At 43.7% G+C, this 17338-nt stretch overlaps 1 protein-coding gene across 4 annotated transcripts in view; it reads left to right on the forward strand.

The window, feature by feature from the left end:
- Positions 1-17338, forward strand: part of RAB9A (RAB9A, member RAS oncogene family) — a 58303-nt gene that overhangs the window by 25453 nt on the left and 15512 nt on the right. For 2 of the 4 annotated variants that reach the window (XM_070289781.1, XM_070289784.1), the window contains one exon: positions 12175-12314. The exons of 1 other annotated variant lie outside the window; for it this stretch is intronic. The gene's annotated coding sequence lies outside the window, so the exon portion shown is untranslated. Of the gene's footprint in view, positions 1-11238; positions 11456-12174; positions 12315-17338 lie in introns of those variants that run through there. One more of the 4 variants, XM_070289782.1, reaches the window with a different exon arrangement.

The raw sequence follows: 17338 nt of genomic DNA on the forward strand, positions 1-17338 counted from the left end.
GCCACACATCTGAGCTATACCATCGATGACATCAAGCCCCTGGAACACAGAAAATCATACAGAATCAACCCAGAGCGTGCTGACATTGATGTCTGTGGTTAGATCTGCACACAGAAAAGAAGCTGCAGATAAAGTTCGTCCCACACTCCTGCTCCTCACAGCGTGGCCTGGGGGTAGGCAGTGCCAGAATCACCTGGGACCCAGTTCAGAAATGGGGGCCCCATCCCAGGCCTAACGAATCCATATTTGTCTTTCTACAAAACTCTGAGTGGTTCCTATGTATGTTACCACTTGCAAGATGCTGACTCGTCCACAGGAACTGGGACTATGAACTCTGCCTTCCTACATATACTTTTGGATGAAATGCCTGAGTTCCTAACCAGCACTGTGCTCTCCCCACCTGTCTTGGTTACCAGCCGCCTGCACCCTCCATGTTGCTAAACTGAAGGAATAAGTCTCAGCCCAGAACCCTAACAGCAGCAGTTGACACGCTAGTTTCCATCTTGAGGACACCTTTTCTCAGGTGGCTTGCAATAGGCTGTGCTTTCTTTGGCTTTCCCTCTTACTGGCCACCCTGTTTCAATATTATTTGCTGCTTCCTTGTTATTTTCCCAACTTCTTAATTTTGGAGGGTTTAGAATTCAGTCCTTGGACACCTTGGATATCTGCACATATTCCTTTGTTGATTTATCTAGTTCCATGGCTTTCTGTACCATTTATGCTGATAACTTCCCTTCCTTATCTTCAGGCTTACATCTCTCCTCTGCATTCCAGACCCAGAAGTCTAACAGCCTACTTGAAAAGTCTACTTGGATGTCTAATAAGCATCTCAGCCTTAACATGCTTAAAATGAAGGCTCTCTCACATTGTCCACTTAATGGCAAGTCCACACTTGCATGCTGCTGCTGCTGCTGCTAAGTCGCTTCAGTCGTGTCCAACTGTGCGACCCCATAGATGGCAGCCCACCAGGCTCTGCTGTCCCTGGGATTCTCCAGGCAAGAATACTGGAGTGGGTTGCCATTTCTTTCTCCAATGCATGCATGCACGTTAAGTCACTTCAGTCATGTCTGACTCTGTGCGACCCCGTGGACAGCAGCCCACCAGGCTCCTCTGTCCCTGGGATTCTCCAGGCAAGAATACTGGAATGGGTTGCCATTTCCTTCTCCACCCACCTTCGCATAACTTGAGCTAAAAAACCTTGAAGACATGATTGATACCTCTATTTCTCTCACATCAAACTTCCAAGCAATCAACAAATCCTATTGGCTCTATTCCAAATACATATCCAGAAGCCCAACTTAAAAATGGGCAAAAGATTTGAACAGACACTTCACCAAAGAAGATGAAATTAGATGCAGGGATTGCCAATGAGCATATGAAAAGATGCCCCAAATCCTTAGTCTTTAGGGAAATGCAAATCAAGACACACATGAGATACCACGTTATACCCACTAGGGTGGCTATAATCAAAAACTTGGAAAATAACAAGTGTTGGAGAGGACGTGGAGAAATTGGAACTCTCATACAGTGCTGGTAGGAATGTAAAATGGTGCAGTCACTTTGGAAAATAGTTCGGCCATTTGTTAACAAATTGCGCAGCTACTTCCCTTATGGTCCAGTGGCTAAGACTCTACGCTCCCAATGCAGGGGGCTCGAATTACATCCCTGGTCGGGGAACTAGATCCCACATGCCACAACTAAGAGTTTGCATGCCGCAGCGAAGACCCGGTGCAGCCAAATAAATAAAAATAAATATTGAAAAAAAGAAGTTACATAAAAAACCCAGCACTTCCTCCCCTTGGTACATATCGAAGATAAATGAAAACAGACATACACACAAAGACTTGTATGTGCATGTTCATAGCAGTATAATTCACAATAGTCAAAAAAGTGGAAGCAATCCAAATGTCCATCAATTGGTTCAGTAACATACAGGACTGAAGTAGTGATATGTGCTTTAGCAATGCTTCCCTGGTAGCTCAGTCGGTAAAGAATCTGCCTGCAATGCAGGAGACCTGGGTTCGATCCCTGGGCTGGGAAGATCCCCTGGTGAAGGAAATGGCTACCCACTCCATATCTTGCCTGGAGAATCCTATGGACAGAGGAGCCTGGAGGGCTACAGTGCATGGGGTCGCAAGAGTCAAACACGACTTAGCGACTAAACCACCACTACCACTGTGGAAACATTAGCTAAATGAAAGAAGCCAGTCACAAAAGACCACACTTCCTATGAGTCCATTTATAGGAAATGTCCAGAATAGGCAAACCCAGAGACAGAAAGTAGATGAGCCTGGGGTTGGGGGTAAGACTGGGAAGTGACTGCCTTTGTGCACGAGGGATGCAACCAGGGTGATGGAGCCACTCTGCAGTTGGATTGTGATGGCTATACAAAGTCTAACGGTCATTCAACTGTGTGCTTAAAATAGTGACTTTTATTGTATGTAAATTGTACTTCAGTAAAGCTGGTAAAAGTACCCAGAATCTGACTGCATCATGGTCTCTGCCACCATCCTGTATCTCAGCCAGCATCATCCCCCACCTGGGTGACCATAACACCTTGCTAAGTGGTTGCCTGACTTCCACTCTTGTCCCTTGGGTGTATTTCCAACACAACAGCCAGAGGGATTCTCGGAAATATGCACATCAAATCATGTCACCCCTCTATTCAAAACTCTTTGTTAGTTTCTGTCTCTATGAGAAAAGCGAAGTTCTTACAGTGGTCTTTCTTTAAAGCTTTACCTGTCTGGCCCCTCTGCTACTTTTCCTCAACTTTCTCCTGCCTTTCTCAACTCACTGCCACTTCCCTCCTCAGTATGTCCTGCGCTCAGTCACGCTGGCCTCCTGCTAGTCCTTGACTGTGCCAGGCACTTGCCTGCCCCGGGACCTTTGCATGGGCTGTTGCTTCTGCCTGGAATGTTCTTGTCCCAGATTCCTAACAACTTAACTTACCTTTCTCAAGCCGTACCTCAAATGTCATCTTGGGCAGTGAAGCTTTTCTGGCTGTTTATTACATTTCCTAGCACCCTGTTTTTTGTTTCTTGTTTTTGTTTTTGTTTTTTTTTTTCCCATGGAACTTATTTGCTACTTAAATTCAATGCCTTGCTTATATAGTTTATTGTCTGCTTCCTCCCTCCCCCAATGAAATTGTGAACTCCATAGGGTCAGGGATGTTTGCCTTTTTGGTTCACAGCCCCTAGGACAGTTCCTGGCCCATAGAAAAGCTTCAATAAATATTTGTGGAAGTTCTGTACTTAAGAAAACCAGAAGAGCCAGGAATGTGACCTATCGATACATACATACATTTATATGAAGGATTAAAAGCAAGTTTAGAAGGAGTGATTGTAATTTAAAACAGGCAAAACAGTTTCAGAGTGGAGAGAATGGAGAACTGGAAAAGGGAGAACATACATTTTTTCCATAATATTTTCGAGCTTTTCTTCCTCATGTATTGTCTTTGAGTGGGAATCAGATACACCTTCAAGTATTATGCCACATGCTCAAACTAGCGTACAGACAGTTGTCCAGTTGTCTTATAACTTTCCCTTTCTTTTGCATTTTCCATTTTCATGGTCAATAGCATTGTCACCAGAAATAAATAAGGAAAAGGAAATCAAAAATAAAATTCTACTTGTTCACTGTATTACTTGCCAGAAGACCCTACAAATATTTGATAAGGAATAGAATTAAAAGAGCTGCTTGGTGATTTTCTTGTTGTTTTGACCTAATTATTTATGCATTACAGACTGTACTTGACTATAGATCAGTACTTCTAAAAGTGGGTCTTTTATATACCCTATTTGCAACTTAAGAGCTTTTTTAAGCTTTTGTGCATTTGTTTTTTGTTCCAATTCAGTGGTTTTTAGTATATTCACAAAGTTGTATACACATCACCATTACCCAATGTCAGAACATTTTCATCCCTAAAAAGAAACCCCATACCCATTAGCAGTCTCTCCTCATTCCCCCGTCCCCCCAGCCCCTGGCAACTATTCATCTATCTTCCATCTCTATGGACCTACCTGTCCTGGGCATTTCCTATAAATGGAATCATGCAATATGTGGTCTGTTGTGTCTGGCTTCTTTCACATGAGTGGTTTTTTGAAAACTCAAGAGGTAAGCCATCTTTTACTAACCAAAAGAACTCTACTGACCTTTATTTAAAGTGCAGCTCTAACTGAATTTACATAAATAATTTAATATTTACATCTGTCACAATTACACTTCTTCAAACTTTTGTGTCAGCAATTATTTTTGGTTAACCACATGTCAAATTTGACATTTTGAAAGCAAAAACTCCCTTTTATCTATAAGATAGAGGTCATAAATTTTGTTTTCTTTAAGAAAAAGGAAATTTGGATATTTCCCCTAGTTTCTTAATTTAGTTGGCAAAGATCAGTTTAATCAAATGTCATCATTATAACCATTGTAAGGACTAGTTAGGAATTCTTAGCAACATATTAGATCAATCTTCTGTCCTCTCCATGTCTCTATCTAAAACACACATACCCTGTGGTGTAAAATTATTGTGCATTTGAATTGTATGGTTTGTTGTAAAGTAGTGCCTTCCTCATATAATTTTATCTTATCTCTAGGCTGGAGGATTTCACACTTAGCTAACCTATGAATTGTTCTCTATCCTATCTCTATTTTTTATCATTGCCTTATATTTGTGGACATGTTTTTTCCCCCTGAATTGTCCATCAAGTTCCCTGTGCACATCTTAGTTGTATTTATCTCTCTCAAAGCCCTGAGGCTAACTCTGCTTAATGAGACTTTGTAAAATAGATTTTCACTTAGAGTGGAATTTCAGTATGAGTTCCTATGTGTTTGTATTCTTCATATTCCACCTCTCACTTTGGAAGCCCAGATCCAACTTTAATAAACTAGATCAAATGTTACTATTGTTTAGGTTTCAAAGCCAACCTCCAGAAAAAGAGCTTCTTCAAAATAAATTTATTTCATTGCTATTATGCACTGTAAAACTTATCAAATTAATAAAACAAAGCCCTGAGTGGTAAGAGTTCTGTTAGATTGTGTTACTGTTCAAATATTTGGTGACCCTCCCAGTGAGCCAGTTGTAGAACACCACACCACTCAGATCAGATTTGTCACGTGACGTGCAGTGCCCCTCCCTTTAGAAGGAATGCGCATCCCAGTGGGTGATGCTCATGGGTGGAAACGATGAATGTCACTTCTGGGTGGGAGCTCTAAGAGCTAGCAGGGATATTAGTTTGGTCTTTTTTCTTTCAACCACTGAGACCTGCAATATATCAGACAGAGGCTGCTCTGCTAGCTCAGGTTCATCAGTTTGGGTCCAGCAGGATGACATGGGGTGGAGCCCCAGCTGACCCATAATGGACGTGAAGGTGAGGAATACATCTTCATTTTTGTAAACCACGGAGATTTGGGGAGGGGTCATCTTTTTCTACCACTGCCGTGGCTAAGCCTAAGCGAGGCCAATCCAAAAATATCAAGAAAGGTATAATTCCATTTAGCTGCATTTATATGATGAATCATAGTAAGCTGGCACAAGATAATCTATAAGATACATTCTAACTCTGTACCATTCAGAGTTCCTAGTTGCAAATAAAGATATCAACTTAGAAAAGGAATTTCTTGGGGAGATACTGAGTAGCTCTTAGAGGCAAGGATGGAGCATGGAGTTTGGACACTGGGGCCTTCCCAGATGGCGCAGTGATAAAGAATCCTCCTGCCAATGCAGGAGACATGGGAGACGCAGGTTAGATCCCTAGGTCAGGAAGATCCCCTGGAGGAAGAAATTGGCAAGCCACTCCAGTACTCTTGTCTGGAGAATCCCATGGACAGAGGAGCCTGGTGGGTAACAGTCCATAGGGTTGCGCACACATGCACAAGGAAAACAGGAATCCAGATCGTGAATGACTTAATTAAGGTGCTGTCTTTGTGAGGTACTAGATCCTGCCACTGGTATCATCACCACTGGCATTATCTGTGATTACTGGATACCAGGGGCCACGACTTCCATTCCAGAATGAACTCTGAACTGTTCCAGCATCTCTGTGTTGCTTGCCCAAGACTCAGACCTTCAAAGAGAGTATGTGATTGGCCATAGTATCACATTGGCAGCTAGGATTTCAACATATGCATTTTGAGGGGATACAAACTTTCAGTCTACAGTAAGACAACTTGTTAAACTCTTTGGTAAATTTTCTATAGTCTCCTTTGGATTTTGTCAGCATATCATCTGTGTTTAATACTGTTTTTTTTTTTTTCTCCCTTTGCAGTCGTCATACTTGTTCTTTCTTTTACTACTGTGGGCTAGGACCCCCAGTGCAATATTAAAGAGACATACTTACCTTTTTCCTGCTTTAAAGCACATACGTACAGATTTTAACTATTAAGAATGAATGATAGTCAGTATAGGTTTTCAATAAATATTCTTCATGAGGTTAAGAAACTTGCCTTTTATTCCTGGTTTGCTGAGATTATCACAAATGGCTGTTAATTGAATGTATTATTTTCTTCATCTATTGAATTGATTGTATGTTTTCTCCTTTTACACTGTTAATGTTAAACCACCCTTGCATTCCTGTTCAGTTCAGTTCAGTTGCTCAGTCGTGTCTGACTCTGTGACCCCATGGACTGCAGCATGCCAGGCTTCCCTGAGCATACATTCCTGAGAAACATTTAAATTGTCATGATATATTCAATTCTACTGTTGTTGCTGCTGTTTTAACTTTATTTATTTAGTTATTTTTCGCTGTGCTGGGTCTTCGTTACTGCACTTGGGCTTTCTCCAGTTGTGGTGAGCAGAGGCTATTCTCTAGTAGCGGTGCGAGGGCTTCTCATTGCGGTGGCTCCCCATGTTGCGGAGCACAGGCTCTAGGGCTCACCAGTTTCAGTAGTTGTGGCGTGTGAGCTTAGTTGCTCCATGCCATGTGTGATCTTCCTGGACCAGGGATTGAACCAGTGTCCCCTGCACTGCAGGGCAGTCTCTTAACCACTGGACTACTATGGGAGCCCCTGTTTTGGTTTCTCTCGATTATGAGTCACTCTTTGCTGCTTCTTGGCATGGCTACTATTTTTTTGTTGTGTGCTGGGCATTATGCATAAATGAAAAATAAATGCTCTAGTTAATATCTTCCACCACTGAGAGTTCCCTCTGTCCTCCAATAGGCAGATAGGCTGAGGGATTTATCACTTTAATCCAGTCAGGGATTGAGTTTAGGCTGAGTCTAACTACAGCTATGGCCAGCTGCCTGAACCAGCTTGGGTTCATGTGGATGACATGAGAGTGTATGCCTATGTGGATGACAGTGACATGAGAGGAAAGAAATTGCTTATGTGAGCATGATAGTGGTCTCAGCTCTTGTACCAAAAAGGTCAAGAAAGCTGCTGATGTGCAGCGGGTGTTCAGACGTACGGCAGTGGGGACGTAGGAGGACCACACTTTCGTGTTATTGTCCTGAATTCTAGGAGCAGCTCAAAGTTTTAGATGTGTCTGTGGATTTGGAAGGACTTCTATCTGAAGGAATGAGTTGCTAAGATAACTGGATTTTTGTCTGGCTCTTACCAGTGTAGCCTAAAGCAAAGATTTCTAAAGGTTGCCTAATATTGCTTCAGTAAAAAATTTCCACCTATTGTTGTTGTTGTTCAGTCACTCAGCCATGTCTGACTCTTTGCAACCTATTTTCACCTATTTCTACCTATTGCTCAAAAGCATATTATAATGTGGGATTCAAAATTTCAGTAAAAATTACCCAAAATTCTACTCCTGTAACAATTCAACTGTTTTGATTTTCCTACTTCCTTTCCATTCTTTTTTTAAATAAACACTCATATGTACAAAGACCCACACAAACACACACAAACATATTTTTACATACCATGGTATGCCTGGGATTTTCCTTCTGCTGCCCTTAAAGGTGAAGTTCAGTTTATGACTCACATTCATCAGGAAATCAGCAAAGGGATCAAATTCCCCACCTCATTCCTGAAGGTTAATGCCTGTTTTATTCTGCCTTCTGTAATTACCTGGGTTATGCTTTGTTTACAGTGTGGTAAAGAAAGAGCAGCCCTATTCAACACCTACTTGTTATTTTTAAGATAGCACATTAGATCTAGTTATGACTAGAGAAACAAATACAATTTCAGCTTTTCTACCAATTCTGAAGATTTTGTAATAGTTTGCATCTTTATTTATAATTTTATTGGCTGCAGCAATGTGCTAGGTTCTTAGTGAACTGCCGTCCCCTCAACTTGCATCAGCCCTGCCCACTGGCATCTTTGGGGCTCAGTATGAATCACCTCCTTACTCACACCTTCTCTGGTCCCATCACCCTGTATTCCCACTAGCTGCACCTCGTTTATTTCCTTCAAGGCCCTTCATCCAACTTATAACTGTACATCCATGTACTTACTTACTGAATATCTCCTCTACTTTTCTGAGCTCTCTTAGGAAACAGACTGAATCTATTTCATTCAGCAAGGTAAGGTCATATGATACAATATAAACACAGCTGGAGGATAGAAGCAAAAATGTGGGAGAGTGTCTGGGGACACCCCTGAATTCCTCCAGTGTCTTGTTTGAGGGGCCACATTTCTGATTATTTTTCTTGTTGAGTCACTAAGTTGTGTCCAACGCTTTTGTGACCCCATGGACTGTAGCCCGCCAGGCTCCTCTGTCCATGGGATTTCCCAGGCAAGAATCCTGAAGTGGGATGTCATTTCTTTCTCCAAGGGATCTTCCCCAGCCAGGGATGGAACCCTTATCTCCTGCATCTCCTGCATTGGCAGGCAGATTCTTTACCACTGAGCCACCAGGGTCTGATTATTCAGATTTGTCTTTTAATGGTCAAATTGCCTACCATTGAGTTCTGTGTTTTTCCTTATCTGTGAAAAGTATAATCAATTTAATTTTTTTTGCTCTGCCTTGAGGTTTGTGGGATCTTCATTCCCTGACCAGGGATCCACCCACACACCCCTTGCAGTGGCAGCACAGGGTCTTAACCAGTGGACCTCCAGGGAAGTCCACAATCAATTTAATTATGGTTGATATTTCTTATTGATTATAATAAATATAATATTTATTGATTATAATAAATATTATAATATTTACTTACTTGTAGCTTTTCATCCGGAGAAGGCAATGGCAACCCACTCCAGTGTTCTTGCCTGGAGAATCCCAGGGACAGTGGAGCCTGGTGGGCTGCCGTCTATGGGGTCCCACAGAGTTGGACACGACTGAAGCGACTTAGCAGCAGCAGCAGCTTTTCATCAGAGATACCAGAGGCAATCTCTTTCAGACTCCAGCTTTAAATGGAGTATTAACTCCCAACACTCATAGTAATAAGTAGGTGTTACTTAAGGAAAGGCATGATTAACGCCCAGCAATCTTGACCTCTTTTTCCGTCTTGAGTGATGCACTAGATGTTTACAGAATATAAAGGCAAAAACCCTAATTAGATGAAGGGAGCCAAACTAGGTCAGTTCTTCAATGTTTTGCATTAATAAACAAGTTCATGAAGCAAGAGCAATAGAGACCATATTTATCTAACTTGTGTCAGCTTGCCAACTATACACATCCATAGGAAAAATCCCCAAACTTGCCCTTCAGGGAAGAATCTTTCCACTCAGCCTACTCTCGCATTGTCATATCAATTAGGTAAAGAAGTGGATGGTGGAAGAGGCCAGAATATACAAGTATTCTTAAGTGTCAGTTGGCTAGCGACCAAGTAAGAGTTATTTCAGTAAAAGTACCTTTTCATATGCTTTCTTTGGGGCTTCCCTCATAGCTTAGTCAGTAAAGAATCTGTCTGCAATGCAGGAGACCTGGGTTTGATTCCTGGGTCAGGAAGATCCTCTGGAGAAGGAAATGGCAAGCCACTCCAATACTCTTGCTTAGGGAATCCCATGAACAGAGGAGCCTGGTGGGCTACAGTCCATGCGGTTGCAAGAGTCGGACACGACTGAGCGACTAAAGCACCACCACCATGTTCTTTCTTCAGCTGCTGACTGTGGCTACAACTAGATATGTTTATATGGCTCACTCACATTTTGAAACAGCCTATAAATCACTTGTAGGACCTTCTTAGGACCCTTTCTTGAAAATTCTTAGATTTCTCAAGGCTTTCTTTAAGTCAAGATACAATAATTTCATAAGTGCACCTGTTAATAGCTGGTTGGTATTAGCGAGTATGACGATAAACCCTTACTGCATCACTCCTTGTCTATGATTATGACATAGATCTAGAATTTTTCAGATAGCATTTCCTTAGTGACCCATGGCTTCCTTGTTGCAGTTTAGTCCACTGTATCTAACACTATCTATTTTGGTGTATTTTTGAAAGATTAAAGTTCTTACATGTTTTGTTGTGTAGTTTTAATTATGTGTTTTAAAATAAGCTAATGAATCTCTTCATCCTCCCTATTATCAGTAGATTTGCATTTTATAAACCTTTACTTATATTTGCTTGGGGAAATACCCTGCATGGATATGATTGTTTTCTATGAAAGAAAAATTCATTTAAGCTTAAACTAGAATTCAGTCACATGCCTCACTTTCACAAGGATTCTAAAATTGCCTTTTATGCTTGTGACAAACTCTCTCAAATGGAACTATTCTAGTACTGAATAATTACATTAGATTCCTTACCCAAAATTGACTTCCTAAAGAGCCAGAAAGTGAAGAGGAACAAAAGAGCCTCTTGATAAAAGTGAAAGAGGAGAGTGAAAAAGTTGGCTTAAAGCTCAACATTCAGAAAATGAAGATCATAGCATCTGGTCCCATCACTTCATGGGAAATAGATGGGGAAACAGTGGAAACAGTGTCAGACTTTATTTTGGGGGGCTCCAAAATCACTGCAGATGATGATTGCAGCCATGAAATTAAAAGGTGCTTACTCCTTGGAAGAAAAGTTATGACCAACCTAGATAGCATATTCAAAAGCAGAGACATTACTTTGTCAACAAAGGTCCGTCTAGTCAAGGCTCTGGTTTTTCCAGTGGATGGAAAGATGTGAGAGTTGGACTGTGAAGAAAGCTGAGTGCCGAAGAATTGATGCTTTTGAACTGTGGTGTTGGAGAAGACTCTTGAGAGTCCCTTGGACTGCAGGGAGATCCAACCAGTCCATTTTAAAGGAGATCAGCCCTGGGTGTTCTTTGGAAGGACTGAGGCTGAAGCTGAAACTCCAAAACTTTGGCCACCTCATGCAAAGAGTTGACTCATTGGAAAAGACTCTGATGCTGGGAGGGATTGGGGGCAGAAGGAGAAGGGGATTACAGAGGATGAGATGGCTGGATGGCATCACCGACTCAATGGACGTGAGTTTGAGTAAACTCCAGTTGGTGATGGGCAGGGAGGCCTGGCGTGCTGCTATTCATGGGGTCGCAAAGAGTCGGACACGACTGAGCGATTGAACTGAACTTAACTGAAAGAGCCAGAGGTTAATGATTGTGGGCCCAGGAAACAATAAAGGTGAGATCTTTTCTTGGAAAATAAACAAACTAAATCTGCCCTACAAAATATATTTATAGAGGGACTAAAAATCCCTCTCTGGTCTACAGTATCGACCTGCACTTAACTCCGTATTTCAAGTGAGGAATTAAGAGTTTCAATACCGCCTTTTCTCACTGCTTCTTTATGTCTTTTCCTACTACTGCTTTATATTTAGAGGCGAGAGGCAGTAAAAATTTTAACAAGAGCAAGGAAATTAAAAAAATTAATCAAAAAATCCTGTTATTTCACAATATCACAGATGTTTTCATTTTTCAATCTATTCACTTGTTTATTTGCATATTCATTTCACCGCGTAGTCACAGCATCGTGTGACAGTGCTTTTGCGGTCTGCTTATTCCCACTTTACGTCAGCTTTTAAAGGTAACTAGTATCCGTGCTCTCTTTTCCCGGGAACGCAACCGGAGGTCTAGAGAAATAGCGCACCCGAAGAAAACCTGTGATTCAGCTAGAGGGGATTGGCAAGGAGTGGGTGAGGGAAGGGCGGAGGCGACCTCGAGGCCCCGGGCCCCGGGCCCCCCAATCAGGCCCCGCCCCGACTTCCCAGGGCTCCTGCCGGCCAGGCCCCTCCCCACCTTCCCAGGGCTCCGGCCACCCCGGGCCCCGCCCCGCCGACTAGGTCCCGCCCGCTTTCCCCGGGCCCCGCCCCGGCCCGTCGCCATGTTGTTCCCTCCGTGCAGGACGGGTGCAGCTGCAGACTGACCCTCGCCGTGCCGCCGACGTCTCCTGCCCGCTGGCTCCTCGACCCTCTTCACTTTTTTCCCCCTGCCCTCGGAGGGACCGGCCCGGAGCTCCCGAACTTCTTCCGTGTGGCCGTGAGGTGAGCGGGGCGCCGACTCCCCTCGGGGCCGGCCGGGGGTTGGGGCCAGCTGCGCGGGCGTCAGGGTCTGAGCGGAGCCCGCCGACGGCGAGTGCGGCCTGGGCTTCGGGCACTGGGGCGGGGGGCGCGCGCGGCCATTGCGGGTCACTTTTCCGCTCCCCACCCCGGGAGAAGGGATGACTTGTAGCCCCTTGCCTCCTCCTGTGTCTGACGCAGGTGGAAAGACGGGGTCCCACACCTACACACCCGGGGAGAGAGATACACGCCCCAAGACAGACACCTAGAAGTCCTGGAGACGCACACGGGGAAAGAGATCCATTAGCAGCTGGGATCTGGGAGAGGGACACAGCCACACAAACCCCTAGGGGGGAGAGAGGGCATATGCTACCCGCAGGGAAACACGCATACACGGAGAAATCCACCCCGGCACCCCAAAGCAACCCACTCTGACGTGACTCACAGAGGGAAAGCAGAGGCGCGCACGATTTGATACTGGCGACTTCTGACCTGCTTCCCGGGTGAACGTTTGCTGAGGTGTTAGTACCACTCGAGACGAGGGGGGAAATAGAAAACTAATCCTAGGGGCTGGAGGCGGTTTGGGCCGTTATCGGATGCAGACTCTGGCCAAGGTTTCCGAATGGTGTTCTCGTTCTTCCAACTTCGTTTTTTAAAGAGACAAGGTGAAAATTTTAAGTGCCAATTTAATTAATTTAAGTCGAAGAGTATCAGTTGGGTTTTGGGTGGTTTTTTTTTTTTTTCAAGTGATGATACATCTCGTGACCAGGGTTCTTTTGAGGAATGACTTCGGGTAGTTTCCAAATCGTCACGTGAACACGCTCTTTATGTAGGATTTCAGTGGCCTGATAAAAATAGATTTTGGTTGCTTTTTAAAAAATTAATGAAAAATTATTTTTCGTGCTTGTCTTTCTCTGCCATCATAATTGTAGTGGAAAATCCCTAAATTGCCTGTAAACTCAGAAACTTTTCGGTGGAACAAAACTCAAGACATGAAGGAAGCTCAGTACTCTTATGCCACGGACCTTTAAGGAGACTGTTTTTCGTTTCTGTTTTAGAACCTTGAGTTGAAGTTACCTTCACTACTTGTCTCAAACTCTGTATCTGGTGTGGCCGTCTGGTGTCTTCAGTTTTTTTGTGTGTGGATATTGTATTAATAGTAAATTCCTCTAGTTTATACTAAAAAGCTTCTGGCTTGCTGACTTATTTACTTTGGAGAGTTTTGTGAGTTGGAGAGATTTTGGGTTTGTCATTTGTAAGGTTAGAATAGACCGAGGAAAACTAAGTAGAATACTGTTGGCCTTGACTCCTGGCCGAGTTCTTGGAGACTAAGGAAATACTTCAGTGCTGTTCGCTGTTGTCCAAGCTCTCCTCTTGCCATTTCTTTCTTCCTCCGTCACTTCTTCCAGCTAGACTGTGGTTCTCTGGAGGACTGAAGATAAGAGCCAGGATTCCGAGTAGGCCCCTGTGAATTTAGAGTGCTAGTAGGGGTTGGCATTTGACAACCTCTGCAGCCTTTTTGGTTCACACATGTGAGAGAGTGCTGCAGGCCTCTATTGAGTCAAGACCAGGAGTGCTGCTCAGCGTCCTCCAATGCACAGGACAGCTCCTGACAGAGAGTTGCCCAGCCCAGAATGTTGCTTGTGCTGGGGTTGAGAAATCCCGCCTGACATCAGTCCATGTAACTCCAGAGCTCACAGTCAGTGCTGTTGGTTCTTGTTTAGGAACCTCCTGGACTTGGGAACTTGAAGAGATTTCCCTTGACTAAGAGATATATTCATTCATTTGAAAGAATAAGAGTGACCAAAAATTTTCTGATAACAAAACTCTCCCCCCCGCTCCCCGTTTCTGTTTCGTTGGCAAAAGTGTTGAAAAGAACTTGAGGGGCATTCAGGGCCTTTGAACCTGACTTAGGAAATTTGGTTTCAGTATTATTCGAATTGTCAGCAAACATTTTCTGAGTAGTTTTCGGTTGCTGACAAAAAGGTGCTAGTGATACCAAGGGCAGTGGGGAGTCCCCCCCTCCCCGAATCATACAGTCTGATCACAGTCATGAGATGGGGATCTAACTTTGTCCTCCCACAAAGTTCATTACCCAGCCTACTTAAGGTCGTGGGCCAGGTGTTGTTAAACAAAACATTTGCAAACCAGCTCATAGGTACCTGTTTCATGGTATTTACTGTGTGTGGACTTAGGTGAAATGGGGAAAGGTTGATGCATTTTTCTTTTTGTTTTCAATTTTATTGGAGGAGGTCATGGCAACTCACTCTGGTATTCTTGGCTGGAGAATTCCATGGACAGAGGAGCCTGGCAGCCGTCCACGGGGTCGCAAAGAGTCAGACACGACTGAGCAGCTACCACATAGTTGGTTTACAATGTTGTGTTAGTTTCCAGTGTGTAGCATAGGGACTCAGTTATACATATATACACATTAATTCTTTTTCACATTCATTTCCCATATAAGTTATTACAGAATATTGAGTAGAATCCTCTGTGCTACTCAGTTGGACCTTGATGATCTGTTTTATATATAGCAGTGTGTATATGTTAATCCCAAGCTCTGGTTGATGTGGTTTTGATAGCTTTGTAAATTGAACACTTGTGAATATTTACAAGAAACAAATTGAGAAGCCATTCTTATTGAGCATAAAATTCTTCCTTAAATTAGCTTCAGTGGACAATAGTTCTGCATGGATTATATCAATGAATTCAAGAAATAAGCAATGAAAAATTTTAATTGATTTTTGCATTTTTTTTCTGACTTTTTCCAGCATGTTTTCATCATGCCTAAAACTAGCCCCTTCAGTCCATGTACTGCTTCATTCTGGTGGCAGATGCAACTCCTAGGTGAACTTTGTGAGTGAGAGGAGTCCCAAAGGCTTGGCCCTGGAAGTTCCCTGGTGGTGTAGTGATTAGGACTTGGGGCCTTCACTGCCGTGGCCTGGGTTCAGTTGCTGGGTGGGGAAACTGAGATCCTGAAAGCTCTGCAGCGCGGCCAGGAAAAAAAAAAAAAAAGATTGGCTCTATTTAGGAATTGCTGTGAGAGTGTTATTCATTCGGGCAACATGGCATCTTTTGTGAGGAGCTTTGCTTTTTGCCTTGTGCTGATGGACACTGAGTGTGTTCATTGCCAATGAATAGATTTCTCTGCCTTGTATCAGGAGCTGTCTGCTGTGGGGAAGAGGGGATGCTGAATTATACACCTAAAAATGATTGCTATCAAGTTCAGTCTACCAAAGGGATGTGTGCTCTGTTACTACTGGAGGGGTTTTATCCTGGGGAGTATCAAGAGAAACTGGTGCAGGAGGAGCACCTCCTGCTCTGGGGAGTCTTGCTCCATGTGCACTGGTTTGCTGCTCTGGCCAAGTTAGGTCACCACATTTCTTTCTTTGTAAAATTGAGCTGGTTGTATTTTGTAATGCCTGTGTGGATTTATGACACCAAGTAAAGACATCAAATTATTGGCTTCCAAGTACAGATATACCTCGGAGATATTTTGGATTTGGTTTCAGACCAAAGGTTTTGGTTTACCACTGTTTATGAAAGTTACAAGATGTTTATACCATACCTGTGTGTTATGCCTAAAAAAAGACATACACACTTTAATTAAAAAATACTTCGTGGCTGAAAACTGTTGGCCATTGTCTGAACCTTCAGTGAGTTGTAATCTTTTTGCACTGCTGATATCACTGATCACAGATCATGGTAACAAATATAATAATAATGAACAAGTTTAAAATAACGCAAGAATTATGAAAACGTGACGCAGAGACAAGCAGTGAGCAAATACTGTTGGAAAATGGCACTCATAAACTTGCTTCATGCAGAGTTTGCCAGAAACCTTCAGTTTGTAAAAAGCCCCTAATAACTGTGAAGCCCAGTAAAAGGAGGGTTGCCTGGAGTTCTGCCTCAGGCAAGCTGGTGAAGCAACAGAAGGAAATAAGCCAAATGGAAAAATGTGTGTGTGTCTGTGTGTGTGAGAAACAGGTCTCACTTGAAAGGTAGCTCGGTAATAAATTTGTTAATCAAAACCAAGGAAAAGAAAATAGAGCCTGTGACTGAGTAATCATCAACAGAACATGTATTAAGAATTTTTTTTTGAGGGGGGTGGTGAACTCACAGAAGGCCTCAGGGCGTTTGGAGAGCTGTGATGCAGATGAAAGGTCAAGGTTCCCGAGGGAGGAGAGCTGGGGGACCCAGGTGTGTAGGTGAGGGGGGCCTGGTTGCCCTGGGTTGGGGAGGGAAGGCTGGAGCTTGCCAGGGAGTCTGGGGGTGCCTCTGCTCTGGAGAGAACTTCCCCAGTGTGATTCTTGGCATTGCACGTGTTGTGAAGGTGCGCTCCGGGTGTTTGCTCATCCTGGGTTCCTCCATTACCTTCTGTTAATTTTTGACCATGCCGGGTGCAGAGTAGGGCATGCTGGTGCTTATCACAGACAGAGAGAGGATGACGAGCGGTGAGCGAATGTAGGTGAGGTCGCAGCTAGATCAGCGTGGGCTAGGGAGAGCCAGCCCCGTGTCTGGGAAGAAATACAGAACGGAGCGAGGCAGGCCGTGGAGGTTCACCAAACCGGCTGCCCTCAACCTGCTCGTTTCAGTGCAGGGGCTCAGAACACAGGCCCCACTTGTGTCCATGGCCTGATGCCTTCCCAATGTCTGCTATTGTTAGAGGGGGATGAAGAAACAGTATGGAACAGCTTGCTACATTCATCCCATGGCCACATTCATTATCCAGGAGTGAAGGAGAGCAGATCACGGCAGCCAGTGAACTGACTGCTGGGTCAGTGTGGGCTGAACCGTTTTCATCCCAGGTTCTTGTGAACTGGGCTAGGTTTTGGGGGAACAGAGGCTAAGGTCGTTTCCAGAAGGTTCGCTCTTGTGAGAGGGGCTGTATTTGTCAGTGTTGGAGAAGTCTGAAAAAGCGCCTTACAGATTTCTCTTCCTGGCACTTGCTCTGTAGAAGCATATCACAGATAATGGAGGGGTTGACTGCTTTAACAGGTTCGCAAATA

The sequence above is a fragment of the Ovis canadensis genome, chromosome X, assembly GCF_042477335.2.
Source record: "Ovis canadensis isolate MfBH-ARS-UI-01 breed Bighorn chromosome X, ARS-UI_OviCan_v2, whole genome shotgun sequence".
NCBI lineage: Eukaryota > Metazoa > Chordata > Mammalia > Artiodactyla > Bovidae > Ovis > Ovis canadensis.